Source organism: Rutilus rutilus (assembly GCF_951802725.1).
Source record: "Rutilus rutilus genome assembly, chromosome: 12".
In the NCBI taxonomy this organism is placed as follows: Eukaryota; Metazoa; Chordata; class Actinopteri; order Cypriniformes; family Leuciscidae; genus Rutilus; species Rutilus rutilus.
In genome coordinates this window covers 14,364,039-14,384,375 of record NC_140217.1, presented here as the reverse complement: position 1 = coordinate 14,384,375, position 20,337 = coordinate 14,364,039, and the positions used below count along the sequence as shown (strand labels likewise).

Sequence of the window (20,337 nt, the reverse complement as noted above, 5' to 3'; positions counted from 1 at the left end):
CTAAAATGTGCCCATAGCTCTGAAGAAAAGCAAACACAAAAAAAATAAAAATAAATATTCCCTCAATTTTGCATAGACATACAGTACACCATCATGCTCTTAGAACAGATTTCATGATGAAGGATTTGTTAAAGGAATAAATAAGTTGATTCTTCACTCCCTATCATAAACTTTCAGCCTACATACCCAGTGTCACATTGGTATCAGCATTTGTATGTCCATGGGAGGATCGGAGTTTGCAGATATAGCGTCCAATGTCATCTGGTTTTGGGTAGGCAATAGTTAGTACCAGCTGTTTGTTTGCCATATATTGGCAGCTGAAAAAACGTCTGATTGCTGTATTGCTTTCCGAGCATATTGTTTTATTTGATTCTTTAATCCAGCTTAGATGAGTAACCTGGAATTCATGGTCCTTTTCATCAGATAGAGATACATTGCAGTGCAGAGTGATGGCCTGGTGGCAGTAGGATATTACAGGTTTGGTAACTAGTACACTAACCATGCCTGCGTAAGAGAAAGACAGGGTAATACTTTATAAAAATGTTCAGTTATGAGTCATTTAAGTTATTAGTTGATGATGAACTAATCATTTACAAAACATTAATGTAAATTCATAAACGAATAAGTGATATAACTGAATTACAAAACATAAAATGTTAGCATAAGTTATTTTTTTTGTAAAGATGTATTTATTGTTATCAATACATTCTATTTTTTTCCCATCATAACATTTAACAAGAACGTTAAAGGAAGAGAGAAAAAAAATGAAATTAAGTAACTAAAACAATAAACAAAAAGCCCTGATTGTGACATTACGCCCCCTCCCAGAAAGGCGCAACCCTGGAGGAGGTTTTGGTGGAGGACGGTAGTCCAGGAGAGGGATGGAACAGAAGGAAGTCCAGGGAGGTGCAGATCCAGGGCATGGCATTGAGCAGGAAAGGCCCGATGGCGCTCCAGGCCAAAACCAGGACAGCGTCCCACGGCCGCGTTGCTGGAGGGAGGAGCCATGGTGGTAAGGGTCTCCATGCTACCCTGGTTACGATTGGAGATAACAGAACTGATGGAGGTGGAGCCCTTGGTGCAGACAGAGAGCGGAAGGAGCAGAGTGATGCTGATGGTCCCCCAGTCCACGACGGAGTCACAGCGACGACCCCCCATCAAATATGTGGGTTTTTGTCTCATAAAATACAATCTTTTTTTCAGGAGTATTATATATTATTATAATATTATAGGATATAAATTCATTAATCCAGTGCTTCCATTCCGTTTTTTTTCTTCAGATTTCCAGTTTTTAAGTATGCATATTTTGGCTGCAGTGCTTGCAAGCAATATAAAATACTATTCATAATGAGTCATGTGAAGTGAGCTGACATCAACCAGTATCCAAACTTACTAATAATACAAACAATATTATTTTTTGATATTTCAGAAATTATTGCAAAATATACTTCCAAAAAGCCTCCAGTAGAGCAGTCTGGCGCGACACAGGTACCTGTACCTGTGTCCGGCGGCCGCTGCTTTTTGGACGGGGCCCCTCGTCTCCCCCTAAAGCCTGTGAGTTCTCGCCCGTTCTGATGGGCAGAGCTTACAAGGCCTGTGGGCAAGCCGCCTCCTCTTGTGTGCCATAGCGCTGCTACAGGTCTTTCAGGCCAGGGCACTCATGGACATGCACAAGGGTAGCCCAGACCGTGCGCTCATAGGTGAGCTCCGCATCCAACCTCGCCCTCTGGGGCACGAGTGTCGTGGCGTGCATGATCAGTCTGGCGATGTCCACGTTAGTGGTCCAGGAGCGCCATCGTTGGCTCAGCCTGGTTGTTATGGCGGATGCGGACAAGGTTCGGTTCCTGGTCTCCCCAATTTCCCAGTTTGGGCTGGTCAGCGATGCGGCGGAGAACTGCGCCCAGCAGTTTTCTGCTGCCCAAGTGCAGACGGAGGCCATCCGGCACATCCTGCCCCGGCGGCCCGCTGCTGCGTCCACCCTGCCGCCGCCCCTCCCGCTGGGCCTCCACAGTAGCCTCCAGCCAGGCCTGCCGCAGTAGGAACGCCCAGCCCACTCTAGGCGCTGCCAAGCCAGGTGGCAAGCGACAGCGGAAGCATTCCTTTTGGAGTTGGTCACCGATCCACTCCCTCCCCCCGGATGAGGGCCGGTTGTAGTCTTTGTTTGTGTGTGTGTGTCTGTTCCACCACTGGCTCTCAAAAGAAACGGAGCAAGCGGTACCCACACTTCAAAGAAAGAGCAAATACCTCTGTTCCTGGGTCCCAAGAGGGCAAGTCTGGTGGTGTGCGACCCTGTAAAGCCTTGCACCCCTCAGCCCCCTCTTGTTCGCCAGCACGGCAGCTGGGTGCAGTTCGATGACCCGGTCATCCGCCTTCTCACGCATCCCTGGCCGTCTCGTGGAGACAGGTAAGTGTTGCACTGCACACTCAGACCCCGCCTTCGGGCAACCTTTGGGCCTCTCGAGCCGGGTCCCTGTCCTCCACCTCGCTGCCCCACCTCGGGTACGTCTGTGGTTCCCTGGCCCCTGGCCCGGTTTTATGGAAGCCTAAAATGCTTTCAACCGGTCCAGCCTGGCCCCAAATGGTACCTTCAGACTCGGCTTGTGATTCATTTCGCTCGGCTTCTGCCCAGGCTCAGTGATATTCACCATACCCAGGTGTTAAGCAGAGATGCTCAGAGATTCATCACACCTAGGTATTGAGCAGTGCTCCTGTTCTGTGTGTGTACGTCGCAGTCCTACAGGCGAAGGACGCAAGCTAGCCATTCCCTCCAGCCGATATGAAGTCTGGTTCCATGAGCCCGTACTTCATTGTACCCTAAATGTGTGGTGGGTTACAACCATCTTGGATCTGTGTCAACTGAAACGGGCCCTTTTTTGAAAGCCTCCGTTCACTTGCTAAACACAGAGATGCATTTTCAAAAATGCCCCGTCCCCAAGCTTGGTCTGCAGCGTTCGACCTGAAAGACATGTACTTCAGATCTCTATCCTTCCGCTCCACAGGCCTCCTGTGTTCTTGCATTCGAAGGTACAAAGTATCAGTACGTGGTCCTACCCTTCGAGTGCTCCATAGCCAGTTGGGTCTTCAGGTTAACTGTGAAAAAGTAAACTCACCCAAGGGTTGAGGATCTCTTTTCTAGTATAGAGATGGTCTCGGTCCAGCGCATCTCTCAGCTCAGTGCTATTCAAGAAGTGAGAAAGGGTCCCACTGAAACTTTTTCAGAGGCTCCTGGGCATATGGCAGACGCGGGCATATGGCAGACGCAGCCACACGGCTTCCTCACGCCACACGGATGCTTGCATTGGCATCTATTGCCTCGAGTTGCTTACAATTTCCTCGCTTTGAGACACCGCTGCTCAGCGAGCATGTACTGGTCTGAACAGACAACGTTGCGACCATTGAGCTACGCTCCCCTCGCATGTTGCAACTCGCCCGCCACCTCCTCCTTGGAGTCAGAAGCTTCTAAGGTCGCTTCATTCCACTTAGTACTGCTGGCCTGCTCAATCGTGCCACTGACAAGCCTCACGACAGCCACTGGCCCAGAGAGAGTGGAGACTCCATCCCCAGCTGGCCAGCTGTTTGGGACCACTTCGGGGCCGCACAGTTACATCTGTTGCCCCTTCGGACTCATCCCTCCGCCAGTTGTTTCTTCTCCGTCTGAGTGGATATCCCTCGACACAGAAAAAACTCTGGCCACAGCTGGCCCTGGCGCAGAAACGCGTTCCCCAGTGAGCCTTCTTGCACTACAGTGCTAAAATCAGGAAGAGATGGAACAGGTCTTGCTAGTTGCCCCTTATTGGCCCAACCGACCTCTCCTCTCAACAGCCTTCCTGACTCCTTCCTCTGAGTACATTCTCAGGGATGGGGCATGATGGCACCCACGTCTAGACCTTGGAGAGTTCCAGGTCTGGTTCTAAAAAGAACGGGACGCGGAGGTTCTGGTTACTACCGCAAAAAAATGTATGCCGTAGAGACCATCACCTCTGTGAGAGCACCCTCTCAAAAAAGAGGCTCACTCCCCCTTAGAAGTGGAACCTATTCGTTGAATTGAGTCTTCTTTCCATGAGGAGATCCCGAAGGTATTCGATCACTTCAGTGCTTCCTTCCAGCTAACGGCTAGAGTGAGGGCTGTCTCCTCCACCTCAAAATGTATTGACGCACATCATGATGCAGTGGATACAAATCCATGGGAAGTGCGACTTGATCGTCAGGTTCCTGAAGGGAGCAAGGAGACTGAATAACTGCCTTGCGTCCCCTCTTTACCCTCTTGGGACTTATCTCTGGTGCTACTGCACTGCAGAGACCTCCCTTGAGCCCTACAGGCAGTGAGTTAAAAATTCTGTTTTTAAAGAAACAGTTCTCCTGCTTGTTTGGTCTCTATCTAGAGGGTAGGGACTTGCCCGCATTTTTGGTCAACGAATCGTGCCTGGAGTTTAGGCCGACTAATTCTCATGACAACTGAGACCCCGGCCTGGATACGGAAGCAGGTGGTGAGCCTGCAAGCGCTGCCCCGGAGGAGGCAGACCCAGTCCTGGCTTTTTCTCTGTCCGTCCGCTCCAGTGCGGATATATGTGATCAGAATGTAAAGCCTAGACCTTAGACTAGCTCTGTCTGTAACGGAAACCAGCAGAAGGGAAGGCTGTTTCCAAGCAGAGGTTGGCCCACTACATGTGGTTGCCTTCATCTGGGTGAGAAAGTTTCCCAAGATGTACGTGCCCACCTGGGCGGTGAGCTCCTCCCAAGCGAGGGTATTGCCTCCTAGGCATTTTTTTTTTAGCCAATTTCATTGGCTAGTAACAAATAAATATGATATTTTATTATGACACGATTAATATCATATTTTTAAATATGAATGGTTTCATTATAAACATGGTGATTATCTCTAAGGTGGACACCCAATGTGATATATAAACATTCTGATATAGAACATTAGATTAATGTTCTGAATCTAACCATGTCATGTCAACAAATGGAAAAGTCAGCCAGCTATTTCTTATCATGTCAGTTATTGTGCCTTTAGCCCCAAAAGCAGAGGTATTTTACCCCAAATACCATTCTTTTACATATTCTTCCATTATTGAAAAATGACCTTGAACAAAACTGAAAATCATTATATCAAGACATTTCTCAAAATATAGACATTCATTTGAATGATTTTAGGACAAAATTAAATATTAGATCAAATTAGTGCAGAATCAAGAGTTGCTGTCCGCAATCGCATCAAGGATCAGACAAATTTTTCTGATCGTCTGGCGAAGTGAGGGTCAGGGCGTAGGTAGACAGTAATGTCACTGGACCCGAGGTGGTGTACAGTCGCAGTGACGACAGCCTGGGAGAGAGTTTTTTCCAGACAATTCCATCGTAGTTGCTTGAAACGTCAAGCGCCGGGGGAAGAAGTTAGTGGATTAATGCATGCCCAGAACAAAGCATCCACCTCTTGACCGAGCACTGCAAGCACCAGCGGAGCACGGTTGCCCCGCAGTACCCGCTAACTGGGTGATGATCCCTGACCATTGATCGTACGATGGTTCTTCCGCTCAGTTATCTGCCATGGGAGAACTGTAGGCTGAATCCTTCGGCTGCGCTCACACCATGACTGCCAACTCCTGCTGCCAAGATAGCATATTGCTATTTAACCCATAGCTGGGGTCTGGATTGGTGAGAGCCAGGGCATGTCCACACGCCGGTGGGCCATGAACTCAGCACCTCTGGGGCTCCAGACTACTCCGAGATCCCTCATGCACTTAGCCTGGGGCTGCAATGTACCCAGTTTGCCATGGTGCACCGCGTGGAGGTGGCATGAGAGTCTTGGCCAACGAGACGCTCTAACCATCAGTGAGTTGGACTTACATAACTGCCTCCCCTTCACTCTCACGAATATAGATGGCAGTTGCAGCTGGAAGCGAGAGAGACAAAGCACCTGAGAGCACCTGAGAGCCAAGCAGCTAAGCACTCTACGCCACTATGCTGCAACACTATGTGGTCCCCACGTGTTTGAAATCTACAACTATTGTGCCTGTCCCAAAAAGAACTATGATAACATGCCCCAATGATTATCGACCGATTGCTCTCACTCCTGTTATTGCAAAATGTTTTGAACGATTAGTAATCACACACATTAAAGACTCAGTACCAGCTGACCTAGACCAATATCAGTTTGCCTATCGGGCAAATAGATCGACAGAGGATGCTATCTGCGTAGCTTTGCATACTGCCCTGACACATCTGGAAAAGCCCAACACATACATCAGGATGCTTTTCGTCGACTATAGCTCGGCTTTTAACACTGTTGTACCGAGCCAGCTGACCAACAAACTACATGCATTAGGACTAACTCCCTCTACATGTCGCTGGTTATTGAACTTCCTTACCAATCGCCCCCAGTCAGTGCGGTTGGATAAGTATACATCATCTACTCTAACCGTGAGTACTGGTGTGCCACAAGGATGTGTGTTAAGCCCCCTCCTCTATGTACTTTTCACCCACGATTGTAAAACTACCCATGAGTCGAACGTTCTGGTCAAATTCGCAGATGATACAACTGTTATTGGACTTATATCAAATAACAACGAAGATGCCTACAGGGACGAGATTCGGAATCTGGAAGCATGGTGTGACATTAACAACTTAGTCCTGAACATCAAAAAGACTAAAGAAATTATTGTGGATTTTAGGGCCACCAAAAAAATCATCCACAACCCAATAACCATCAAAGATGATATTGTGGAGAGAGTCCCTAGCCACAAGTTTCTAGGAGTTACCATCACTGAGGATTTCACATGGGGTGAGAACACTGCAGGCATAACAAGGAAAGCCCAACAACGCCTCTTTTTTCTGAGGAGGCTAAGGAGAGCTAATCTTCCGCAGAAGCTGTTGGTCAATTTCTATAGATGTACTATAGAGAGCATACTAACAAATTGTATGACAGCCTGGTATAGCAGCTGTACTAAAGCTGACAAAAAAACCCTGCAGCAGGTTGTTAAAACAGCACAGAAGATTGTAGGCATTGATTTGCCATCACTGGATCACCTTCACAACAATCGCTGTTTGAGAAGGGCTAACATCATTATTAAGGACATCACACACCCTTGTCATAGCCTGTTCCAGCTTCTTCCATCGGGCAGGCGTTTTCGGTCAACCCGCCTCCGTACAAACAGATTAAAAAACAGTTTTTTTCCGACAGCAATAATATTGCTGAACTGTGATATTGCCATGTTGGACAATATTTAGCAACTGTTGATAATATGACATTTCTGAGTGCAATAACAATTCTTGCTGCTATATAGGTATGCAATAATATTAGTATTAGTACCATTGTATTTATTATGGACATGCCAATTAACAAATATCATGAATACATTTGAAATGTTTATTATGAGACAGTTTCTTAGCTTTTATATTGTATTTATTATTGTTAAGCTTAACAATATATTTATTAACTAATCTATTTTATCATGCATTCATTTATCAATTGCTTTGTTAACTACTTGTGTTGTTTTTTATTTTTAAATGAAAATGTACTTTTTCCTTTTAAATGCGCTGTGGGGATGTCGCAAATGTAATTTCATTGTTTTATACAATGACAATAAAGTACTTCACTCACTTCACATTCACTACACGCTCGAAGGCCCAGCGTGACCAGAACACACCACAACAAAGCAGAACAAATCACACCACACCGCAGAAGCATATTTATAATAGCTATAATAATAGCTTATTTATAACACTATATATACAGTGGGGAGAACAAGTATTTGATACACTACCGATTTTGCAGGTTTTCCTACTTACAAAGCATGTAGAGGTCTGTGATTTTTATCATAGGTACACTTCAACTGTGAGAGACGGAATCTAAAACAAAAATCCAGAAAATCACATTGTATGATTTTTAAATAATTAATTTGCATTTTATTGCATGACATACTGTAAGTATTTGATCACCTACCAACCAGTAAGAATTCTGGCTCTCACAGACCTGTTAGTTTCTCTTTAAGAAGCCCTCCTGTTCTCCACTCATTACCTGTATTAACTGCACCTGTTTGAACTCGTTACCTGTATAAAAGACACCTGTCCACACACTCAATCAAACAGACTCCAACCTCTCCACAATGGCCAAGACCAGAGAGCTGTGTAAGAATATCAGGGATAAAATTGTGGACCTGCACAAGGCTGGGATGGGCTACAGGACAATAAGCAACCAGCTTGGTGAGAAGGCAAGAACTGTTGGCGCAATTATTAGAAAATGGAAGAAGTTCAAGATGGTCTGGGGCACCATGCAAGACCTGAGGAAGGTGAGGGATCAGCCCAGAACTACACGGCAGGACCTGGTCAATGACCTGAAGAGAGCTGGGACCACAGTCTCAAAGAAAACCATTAGTAACACATTACGCCGTCATGGATTAAAATCCTGCAGCGCATGCAATGTCCCCCTGCTCAAGCCAGCGCATGTCCAGGCCCGTCTGAAGTTTGCCAATGACCATCTGGATGATCCAGAGGAGGAATGGGAGAAGGTCATGTGGTCTGATGAGACAAAAATAGAGCTTTTTGGTCTAAACTCCACTCGCCGTGTTTGGAGGAAGAAGAAGGATGAGTACAACCCCAAGAACACCATCCCAACCGTGAAGCATGGAGGTGGAAACATCATTCTTTGGGGATGCTTTTCTGCAAAGGGAACAGGACGACTGCACCGTATTGAGGGGAGGATGGATGGGGCCAGGTATCGCGAGATCTCAGTAACAGCATTGAAGATGGGTCGTGGCTGGGTCTTCCAGCATGACAACGACCCGAAACACACAGCAAGGGCAACTAAGGAGTGGCTCCGTAAGAAGCATCTCAAGGTCCTGGAGTCCTAGCCAGTCTCCAGACCTGAACCCAGTAGAAAATCTTTGGATGGAGCTGAAAGTCCGTATTGCCCAGCGACAGCCCCGAAACCTGAAGGATCTGGAGAAGGTCTGTACGGAGGAGTGGGCCAAAATCCCTGCTGCAGTGTGTGCAAACCTGGTCAAGAACTACAGGAAACGTATGATCTCTGTAATTGCAAACAAAGGTTTCTGTACCAAATATTAAGTTACTTATAAGTGTTACTTATCAAATACTTATGTCATGCAATAAAATGCAAATTAATGACTTAAAAAGCATACAATGTGATTTTCTGGATTTTTGTTTTAGATTCCGTCACTCACAGTTGAAGAGTACCTATGATAAAAATTACAGACTTCTACATGCTTTGTAAGTGGGAAAACCTGCAAAATCGGCTGTGTATCAAATACTTGTTCTCCCCACTGTATATAGTGCAATTTAGTAATAGGGGATTGTATGTATTGTAATATTTAATGTATATTAGAATCAATTTCTGCTAATAATCCCAGATATATGTTCATGCTTAATAGTTCCTGCATAATTACGTACATAAAGAAATCTATTTTGTGTTAGGTCAGATACCTGTGTCGGCAGTGTGCAGTAGACGCACCCATCTTAACGATTTCTACAGTATATATCGCTTATCCTGACCAAAAAGGCAATAAACATTACAGATAACGTTTGAAGAATCAATTAATGTACATGCGTATATCTTAAAAACTATTCATGTGCGACTGATACACTGCAAATCGGGTGATTTTAGGTCATTATTTCAGTCACTAATGCCCTCTGTCTGTAGGGAATCATAAGATGGCCGCCTGCTGGCAGTTTAGAATGCAATGAGCAATCCAGTTATTTCTATAGATCAATGGTTCACGCACACTGCAGTCCTGCATAGTGTAACCGCACTGGGTAGTACATTAACATTAGCTCAAATGATCTATAGGGAATTTTAATAATTAATCATGAATATGATTAATATATTGCATATTACAGTTAAATTAAATTATCGAAGTTGAAAATAGATCGATTGTATATATGAATAATCAATCACAACGAATTATAATTCCTCATTCATATATCAATCGTCTTATTTCAGATCGATTATATGAGATAACCCTTAATGGAAATTAATGTAATCATCAAACAGTTGTTTGTCCAGCAAACGGCCGTAAGATTAACCTATCAACTTCTCAATAAAGTTATCACTTCTTATAATTTCAGGAAAAATAGTTTCTGGCCGTGAAACTATTCTCCTGTCCTTATAAAATTTAGGTTACTGAAAAGTAACAAATCGTAAAGCTTGTAGCTAGGATCAACATTTCATTGACTTTGTAATATGAGCATTTTAGACAGAAGCAATCAAGAATATAATGGTTTTAATAATTGAACTAATAATACATCGAACTACAATTCACACAGAGTAAATACATGTATTTACAACAGAAACAAACAGATGAAAACATTACCAAACAAACACGAATTAAAAGAGGATGAGAGAGGAAGAGAAAATGAGAGAAAGAGTGAGAAAGGATGAGCGAGCGAAAGTGAAAGCAAAATAGGGAGAGATCGCAGTATGGCAAAAATCACCGACAATGTAACCTTTGAGAGAGACAACAAGAAATCACATCACCTTAAGCAGAGACAGACAACCTTAAACGAATTAAAAGCTCGATTATACTTGCACATAGTCTGTGGTGTTGCTGAGGCAGGCGCGTGTATAGGCCTTTTTGGGGCTAGGCGTGCTCTCGTGTCTTCCGGGCGAGCGCGGTCGCGGGAAGATTTAAAGGTTCACCGAACGTGAAGTTACCAAAGAAACAATTCAGAATTCATCTCCCTCGTGGAGGGAGAGGCGAATATGAAAATAAAACTTAGTAAAGAAAAGAAAAGAAAGGTCGGGAGTAACACGGAGGTGCGCGTCCGAAGACGGTGGCCGAAGCCTCCGAAGTTGGTGTTTTCCCGAAGTTTTCCGAAGAGCAAGAGAGCGAGAAACGGGCAAGTTCCGTCTTTTGAGGGAATCCCGTCCACGCCCCCTTTTTGCGGGGAAGTCAAATCATCTTTGTCTTGTCAAGACAAACTTATCTGCATAGTTTATGATAGTATAAAAATTCAGCAGAACACTCCAGCAAGATTGTACACACAGAACAATACATTTTACTGTAATCTCCTATGTATGAGTGGTTCAGTCAAAACAAGACGGTTAAACAGATACCAAGAATGAAATATAAAACAGTTAAGGATACAGAGTTACAATCAAATGCACGATTATAGGCATCTTACGTTTGATTAACACACGATCAAATTGTAGATACTTCCAGTGTGACATGTGAAGACATCTAAGCACAACAAGGAATACATTTAATACATTTAAAGGCACTTTTCATCACAAAAGGGGTCCATGTGTGGTGTGTGTGTAAGGGTGCAGAGAGAGTTTTTAATCTCTCTGAAGCTGCTCAAACGTGACTCGCGTGGAATGTCTGTTAACACTCCAGGGTGTCATAAAGCAATCTAAACCCAGCCATGCTGGCACCAGGCCGGTCATTTAGCTTGCAGAGAGTTTGATTTACATGCATGAGTTCAGAGACTAAAAACTTTGGGTTTCATAAGGAATGTGCATTGTTTTAGATTCAACAAGCCATGATTCATTAATTCAGAACCAATGAATGAATGAAGGATCTGCTCAAACGCTACAATAGCCACGCCTCCTGTCATTCACTCAGCGACTTGTCTCATTCGATCCGGTTGAAGCATTTTGGTGCTATTTAACTGAAGCACATTTGTCAGCAAATCATTCATTCAGTGTTTCCTATTCACGACTCCACACTTACATATAATTAAGTAGAGTAAGGGTTATACATATTTGGAGTGCTGTCCGGGGGGAGGTCTCCAAGGTCGGAATTTTGGGTTCCACTTTATTTCGATAGTCCACTTTAGACATTCTACTAACTATAAGTAAATTTGAAACTAGAGTATTAGTAGATTGTAGGAGACTATCAGCAGACTGTTAGGTTATGGTTAGGTGTTAGGCTTCAGGTTAGGAAAATAAGTTGACTTGTATTTGCCAAGTTACTTTATTATAGTCAGTAGAATAGCTGTTGGGGGACCATCAAAATAAAGTGTTTGCAGATATTAAACAGACACTCTACTAATACTCTAATGGCAGTTAGTTGACATGTAGTTGCAAAGTTACTTCTAGTTAGTAGAATGTCTAAAATGGACTAAATGTTACCGAATTTTGGCCTGAACCCAGAGTACTCCCCCTGGTTGTGATAAGAATAGTTAGGACTAGAAGTGAGGAGATGGCGGTGGAGGGATGCTGAAAAACGGTCAACAAACAGAGGTAAGTCTGCTGTATATACATCTTATCACTATTTGAGTTGATTGGCTGAATGCGCTCCTCTCGTGTTAATTATCTGAACGTGCTCCTCCCGAACTTTGTTATTAAAACATGGCGCGTTAAAACATTTAATTACCTAGACTGGCTCACCATAGTCTAATCTGTGCCACCACAATTTCATAATGAACTCTCCCTAGTCAGCACTTATAAATGATGTGTATAGGATTTTTTTCAGGTTTTTAGAATATTGAATTCATGAAATTAATTAGATGATTTTATTATTTTTGTTTAACATGTCTTTATTGAGTTTTCACATTTTTAGGACAAAAAAAAATAAATATATATATTTTTTTTTCCACTCCCCAACCAAACCCCAGGCAGGCATATAGAAATACAAAATAGCAAGTTACAAAATTAGCTAGATTCTTCCTACATATAAAACTTCACACATCTAATGCATCTTCAATATTTCCACTTTTAAGAAAATTCAGAAACACCTCCCAGATGTTCGCAAATTCAGATGATTTCTTCTTTGTTATATATGTAAGCTTTTCAAGAGCCAAACAAGATGACAGGTTTCTTAGCCATAGTCCAAGAGAGGGGCAATCAGCCTTTTTCCAATATAAAGCAATAGATCGTCTGGCTTGCAGTAAACACAAATCCACCATTTTTCTCTCTTTTACAGACAAGGAACAATTTTCTGCATATAAATTCAATACACATAACATAGGACATGTCGTGACTTGAGAAGAAGTAAACTGAGAAATGCATTGGGTCACCTCATCCCAAAATTTCTGAATCTCCTCACATTCCCAAACACAGTGAAAAAATGTACCAGGGAATTTATTGCATTTAAAACAAAGATCTGGTTTATTTGGGTTAAATTTTTTTAATCTTACAGGGGTTATATAGGTCCTCATTATCCAATTATATTGTAAAAGTCTAAGACGAGTATTTATGGTTTGTGTTTGCGACTTTAAGCAAATTGTACTCCACTCTTCTAATGAGATATCGTTTTTTACATCCTGAATCCAAGCTTGTCTTTTATTTTCACAGCTTTCTTTATTATTTTCTCTTAATATTTCATATAACTGAGTAATCCATCCTTTATTGTTGCAGTTTTGTAATGTCAGCTGTTCTAATGTTGACATTGGGGGTATTTTACCCAAATTCTTTGAATAGGAGAAAATAAAACTTCTAAGTTGCAAATATTTAAAAAAATGTTTCTGGGGTATGTGAAATTTTGCTACAAGTTTATCAAATGACATCAAGATATCATCTTCATATAAATCTGACAATCTAGAGACACCCTTATTCATCCATAATTTAAACCCCAAATCTTTTTTACCAGGGCAAAACTGGTCATTACCCCACAGAGGAGAGAAGCGGGAGAGAACTGGAAGATCCCCCAAAAATTTATGGGCTTCATACCAGATAGCAATAGTATTTTTAACAAATGGATTGTCTGTTCCTTTTATAAGTACTTTGAGTGGTGCTGAATATAAAAAACTATCGAGTGACAAGCCTTTTGTAGCTAACTTTTCCACCTGTAACCATGAAAAGTTTGATTGTTTAGAAAACCAAAACATCGCAGCTCTCAACTGAGCTGCCCAGTAATACCATAGAAAATTAGGCAACTGTAGCCCTCCTCTTTCATATGGCAAGTAAAGTAAAGAGAGTCTCAGTCTTGGCTTCCTATTACTCCAAATAAACCTAGAGAGAAGTCTTCTTAAATTTAGAAAAAACAAAGGAGGCGGAGGGAGGGGTATTGATTGGAAAACGTATAAGAATTTTGGCAAAATATTCATCTTGATCACATTTATTCTACCCATTAATGAAATAGGTAATGTCATCCAACGATTTGTCTCTTCAGATACTTTAGCCAGCAAAGGATTATAATTAGCCGGGCTAAGAAGGTTCAGTTTAGGAGTTATTTTGATTCCAAGATACCTAAATCCATTTACTGCATTTACAAATGGATGAGACAGCTTTGGATTCAATCTATCTTGTTCATTAAGAAACATAATTGACGATTTATCTTTATTTATTTTAAATCCAGCAAAACTTCCAAATTGACCTATAGTTTCTAAGAGAGCTGGAATGGATTTTTCAAGTTCTGATAAAAATATAATAGCATCATCCGCATATAAGGAGATATGATGTTCTATACTTTCAGTATATATACCCCGAATTGTAGGGTGTGACCTTATTGCTACTGCTAGGGGCTCCATAGCCATTACAAAAAGAAGAGGAGAAAGCGGCGAGCCCTGTCTGGATCCACGAGTAATTTTAAATGGGGGTGAGATTAGATTAGTAAGTACCATTGCAGATGAATCAATTAAAAGGATTTCCACCCAACGGCGGAAAGAGTCACCGAATCCAAATCGAGCTAATACCTCCATTAAATATGGCCATTCCAGTCTATCAAATGCCTTTTCGGCATCGAGAGACAGAATAGCCAAATCTGGATCATCATTGCCCGCATGTACTAGGTTAAGTACTCTCCTAACATTATGGAACCCCTGACGGTTTTTAATAAACCCATTTTGATCTGGATGTATCAATTGGGGTAAAACCTCTTCAAGTCTCATTGCCAGTATCTTAGCAATGATTTTAGCATCTGAATTCAATAATGAAATTGGCCTATATGAGCCACAATTTATGGGTGGCTTTTCTGGTTTTAGAATAAGAGTGATCAGAGCACTTCTTAATGAAAGTGGCAGACAACCTTGTTGAAAGGCTTCCATAAACATATCTAGTAATGGTGAAATTAATTTCTCTTTAAATTCCTTATAAATGTCAATTGGAATTCCATCTGGGCCCGCCGCTTTATTACTATTCATACTGTTTATAGCATTAACAATTTCTTCAAATTCTAACTCCCTATCAAGGTCCAGTCTAGTCTCTTCCGAAATAGTGGGAATGTTCAATCCATCTAAAAAGATATTTTGATTAAAGGGGCTTGCGGGAAATTCTGATTGATATAGAGTTTCATAAAATGACACAAAGATGTTATTAATTTCTCCTGGATCTGAAGTTATTTTCCCTTCACTATTCTTGATTTCATTAATGGTTCTTTCTGAAGCTAATTTCTTAAGCTGCCAGGCTAATAATTTACTAGGTTTCTCCCCCTGATCATAAAAAGTTTGTCTCAATTTTAATATACTATTTTCGGCTTTTAATGAAGAGAGTTCCTCATATTCCGCTTTAAGGGCTAATAGTTTTTGTTTAAGTTTTTTAGAATTATCTATTTTTATCACTTTCTCTAAATCTCTTATTTCAGCGTCCATATTAATCATTTTTTGTTTAAATTTATTAAATTTAGAGCTGGTATAGCTAATCATTTGGCCCCTGATAAATGCCTTAAAGGCTTCCCACCTAATAATTGCAGAAGTCTGATCAGTATTTGTCGCGAAGTATAATCAATTTGTGCACCAATAAATTTTATAAAGTCAGCATTTTGCAACCATCTATGATTTAGGCGCCAGTTAGGGGAGCCTTTATGTAATCTTGAATCTATATATAATAGTGACGTGGGGGAGTGATCTGACAAAACCGCGCTGTCATAAACACAACTGTCTATATTAGAAAATAAGGAGAGCGAAATTAAAAAATAATCTATTCGTGATGATGTCTTAGAAAGTGACGAAAAACAAGAAAACTCCTTTTTTAATGGATTCAGAGTTCTCCAGGGGTCACACAAATTTAAATCCTTAATGAACTGTTTAATTTTCCTCCTACTTTGAGAATGGGAGCCATCCGCCCCTGAGGAACGGTCAAGCAGTGGGTCCAGGGTACAGTTAAAGTCACCTGCCATTATAACTGTTCCATGGAGTGAGGCAATCAATATGAAAAGCTTTTCAAAAAACACTGGATTATCTTCATTTGGGCCGTATATATTAACCAAGTTAATAACTTTACTCATAAATGTTCCCTGTACTATTAAGTATCTGCCCGCTTTGTCTGTAATACATTTATTTACTTTAAAGGGTACAGACTTGTGAATCAACAGCAATACCCCTCTAGAATGGGATGTGTAACATGAAGCCAAGACCTGACCAGGCCATCTTCTTTGTATTTTCGGTAGCTCTTCTTTGAGAAGATGAGTTTCTTGTAAAAATATTATTGAAGACTCCATTTGTTTAATCCGCGTCATAACCTGTTTGAGTTTAACTAATCGAATCATCCCCCTTACATTCCAGGAGGTGAGCTTAAGCTTAATTTGTGTGATTTTCTTTAACTCTAATTAGCATGTAAACTATTATATACACATGAAAAACAAAGTTATCCGCCGTATGTGCTCACTAAAGAAGCTAACATTGGAACCAGAACAAAACAGAAACATATATTCAAACACCTGCCACGAACACCTTACATTAGCTGTCAACTCGAACATGACAGCTTGAGCCCTCCCCCTCCCCACTCTAACACTTTGGGATACAGATATATCTCCGTACTGATCCATCCTCAAGGAAGGAGCAATAAGACAACCTAAAAGCACTGAACTGAGAGACAAAAACAGAAAAAAAAAAAAACCTACTAAAGGAAACAGATTATGAGTAACTCCTGGCAACCTTTTAAGGATTATGAACCACCCGTAAAGAAACCACAAGAAAAGAAAAAATAAATAAAATAAGAGATAAACAAGTATCTAGATTTGCAGCATCCAAAATGTCCTTCAGTATCTAGATTTGCAGCATCCAAAATGTCCTTCAGTATCTAGATTTGCAGCATTCAAAATGTCCTTCAGTATTGGGTAACCTTGCCAATCATTTTAGCCTTCTCACCAAGTCCATTATAGTTCACCTGTGTTTCGTATTCCCTGAAGAAATTTTTCTGCATCCGACGGATCCTCAAATTCACGGGTCTGTCCGTTCACTGTGACACGCAGTTTAGCTGGGTAGACTATTCCGTATCTGAGATTCAATGATCTCAAGCGTTGTTTGATGTCGTCGAATCGCCTCCGTTGTCTAAGAACCTCTGCAGACAGATCCGGGAAAAACTTGATCTCCTGATCGCCGTACATGACTCGGCCTTTTTGTCTGGCCGCGCGCATCACTCGAACCACATCTTGGAAATTTAGAAACTTCATAATCATCACTCTGGGACGATTAGTGTTCTGTCTGTCTGGTAATCTATGGGCTCTTTCAATAATGGGAGGTGTAGGGAAGACTGAACGACCCAGCGTTTCACACAACCACTTTTCTAGAAAAGCCACCGCATCCGGGTTTTCAACCTTTTCGGGAAGATTAACCACCCTGAGATTCGATCGCCTCGAACGGTTCTCCAGATCGTGAAGCTTACGTGAGAGAAAGGTAATACGCTTCGTAGCTTCCTCCAATTTGCTCTTTTCCGTGTTTACCACATCTTCCATGCTGCTGATGCGCTCTTCGGCCAAATCCATGCGTCCAGAAAATTCTCTTACATCTTTCTTAACATCCTGTATCGCGTTTAGGACGCCATCAATCTTTGTTGCAAAGTCATTTCTCATTAAATCCAATTTCTGGATTACATTCAGATCTTGACATGTATCGACACATGTTGCATCACTAACGTTAGTGCTTACGGAGCTTGAAGAGCTAGCAACGCTGCTAGCATCCCCATCATCGTCTAGCTTCCCAACCGGAGAACTCACCAACTTAGTTTTATTTTTGCGTTTTTTGGACGGCATCGTTTCCTCAAACAGTCAATGAAGCACGTCAACTTTGTGTCGATGAAAAATGAGGGTGATTTTTAAGTTTTAAACGAAAAATGCCAGGAGCTCCCAAAAACGCGTGCAGTTAGGTCCGAGTCATAACCACGCCCCCGATTTTATTATTTTTAATCAATATGATTGATCAAATATGTTCAGTGTCAACACATTTACCTTATTTTACATTCTAACATTTTTTATTGGTTTAGAGCCTGAACTGTAAAATGTAAAAAAAAAACCAAAAATAAAAAATTACACTGTCACCATTTAAAGGACAAGTTCGGTATTTTACACTTAAAGCCCTGTTTACAGATCATTTCTGATGAAATAGACTGGTTAAGATTAAAATGTGGACACATGCTGCTGTCCCGAGAATTTTAGGTTTATCACTGTCACTGAAATAAACCTAAAATTCTCGGGACAGCAGCATGTGTCCACATTTTAATCTTAACCGTTCTATTTCATCAGAAACGATCTGTAAACAGGGCTTTCAATGTAAAATACCGAACTTGTCCTTTAATCATCACTTAATCATTAAATTTGTATTTGTTTCCCATGGGACAGCTGCTCACCATGACATGAAAATGCACCATAAACTCATCATAAACGTAGTCCATTATTTTGTGCATTTTATTCCTAGTCTTCAGAAGCCGTAAGTAAATAACACCAGTGTGAGGAAAAGATTCACACTCTGTTGCATCCATTATAACTTTCAAAACTGGTGCTTCAAACACTACAACACAGGTTTGTGGCAGTGACGTCAAACGTCATTGGCTCCTTATTGGCTGTCGCTTGTGATTTGCGACATAACGAATTTGAGTTACGGGTATCGGTTTGAGCAAAGCCACTTGAAAGCAAGCCTGCAACCTTAGCCGGGAAAAAAACAACGCCTTCTAATGCTGCAGTACAGGGAGGGAAGGAGACAAGAGGCTGTTTTTTTTTTTTAATGGATGTCAATGGAGGAGAGGCTTCAATAAGCTGAATAAACCGCTTTTGTGAGGAAATAGTTTATAATTTAATGGATCAACAGCCCATCAGTTAATCTTCAACATGTTTTCTCTTAATTCTTTTATTGGCTTAAACATTTATTTTGGATTGATCTATTTTTAGAGTTTACACCAAGAAAAAATGCTGTTTTATAAGAAAAGACATGGACAATTGCTCGACAGGTATGTTTTAGTTTATGGCACTTCTCATTCATTTCTATGGTATTCATTTCTAGACAGTGATTGACTGTCGCACAACTCTGAACGGAATTCAATGACGTCAAGGCTGTAATGTGATTGGTTATCAAGGCATGCATGATTCAAGTTAGCCAAGCTTGATCCATGCTTTCTCCAATGGTAGAGCCACAGATCCTCGTATCTCTCAATAGTAAGACCATCTCTGGTTTGACTGAGATGCAGCGCGACGCTTTGGAGAATGGACATGCAGGTCAGAGGAATGTTTACAGTGATTAACAACTTTAATTTCTTTCTGTAGCTCACACAAAATTATGTTTTGCTGTCAGAGTACTGGTACAAAATGAGTCGTTTTGTCTATTCTTTATACTGCTTTTTGTCATGTTTTAAATAAATGATTGTGACTGTACATTAGATTATAGGGTGGAGTAAGGAACTTAAAATGATCCATACAATAGTATATTGTAACTAAGATAACTGCCACTGTAAATATATTACGTTTTTATTTTTGTGAAGTGGCTGAAAAATGGTTACGTTGAGGTAAAGGGGTGAGTTAGGAGCTCAAATATATCTGTTGTGAAGAGGCAGAGTCAGTGGGATCCATTTGCAGCTTTATTAAAGAATGGTCAAGACAGGCAGGGTGAACAACGGCAAACAGGGCAATGCAGAAAAGGCAGAGACAAATCAGGTTGACAGGCAAGGGTAGAGGCAGGCAGCAAGAATCAGAGGTCAATAAACAAGGGCAGGGCAGGCACAAGGTGGTCAGCAACAATAAACAGTCCAAGGTCAAAAACAGAACTCAAACACGGGAAATAACGCTTAGAAGTGATGGCCGGGGCAGATCAAGACTTTGCACTGAATGGATGTGTGGAAGTGGTTTATATGTGTGTGTGTGAATGAGGTGCAGGTGTGTTGTGCAATCAGTCCCAGGTAAGAGGCATGATGGGAATTGGAGTTCGGTGAGTAATGTTAACCCTCTGAGGTCGGCAATCACGCCGGCGTGATCTGCTCGCTTTTTTTTTTATCAGTGTAAAAGAAACTCATAAATACTCTGTTGACTTTGATTTTCCATAGGAGTTTCATACATCAATCGATCCTGTTAAATGTGTATTATTTTTGTGTATACTCACAATAAAAACAAAGTGTTGTGCTTTTCGCCAAATAAAGAAAAATAAACACGAAGCGAGTTCTGCCTTCTCTCTGTCAGTTAAGTCCATTCTGAAACGCGTCCGAAAATGAACCATAACTCAGCGAATACTTCTCACACAGAC

The 20,337-nt window shown here is 41.4% G+C and overlaps 1 protein-coding gene across 1 annotated transcript in view; it reads right to left on the bottom strand.

Annotated features, from left to right (window-relative positions):
* Positions 1 to 362: 362 nt before the first annotated feature.
* LOC311301180 (uncharacterized protein) overlaps positions 363 to 20,337 on the bottom strand; it is a 357,157-nt gene continuing 337,182 nt past the window's right edge. The window contains exon 3 of the transcript XR_014629408.1: positions 363 to 504. The gene's annotated coding sequence lies outside the window, so the exon portion shown is untranslated. The remainder of the gene's footprint in view (positions 505 to 20,337) is intronic.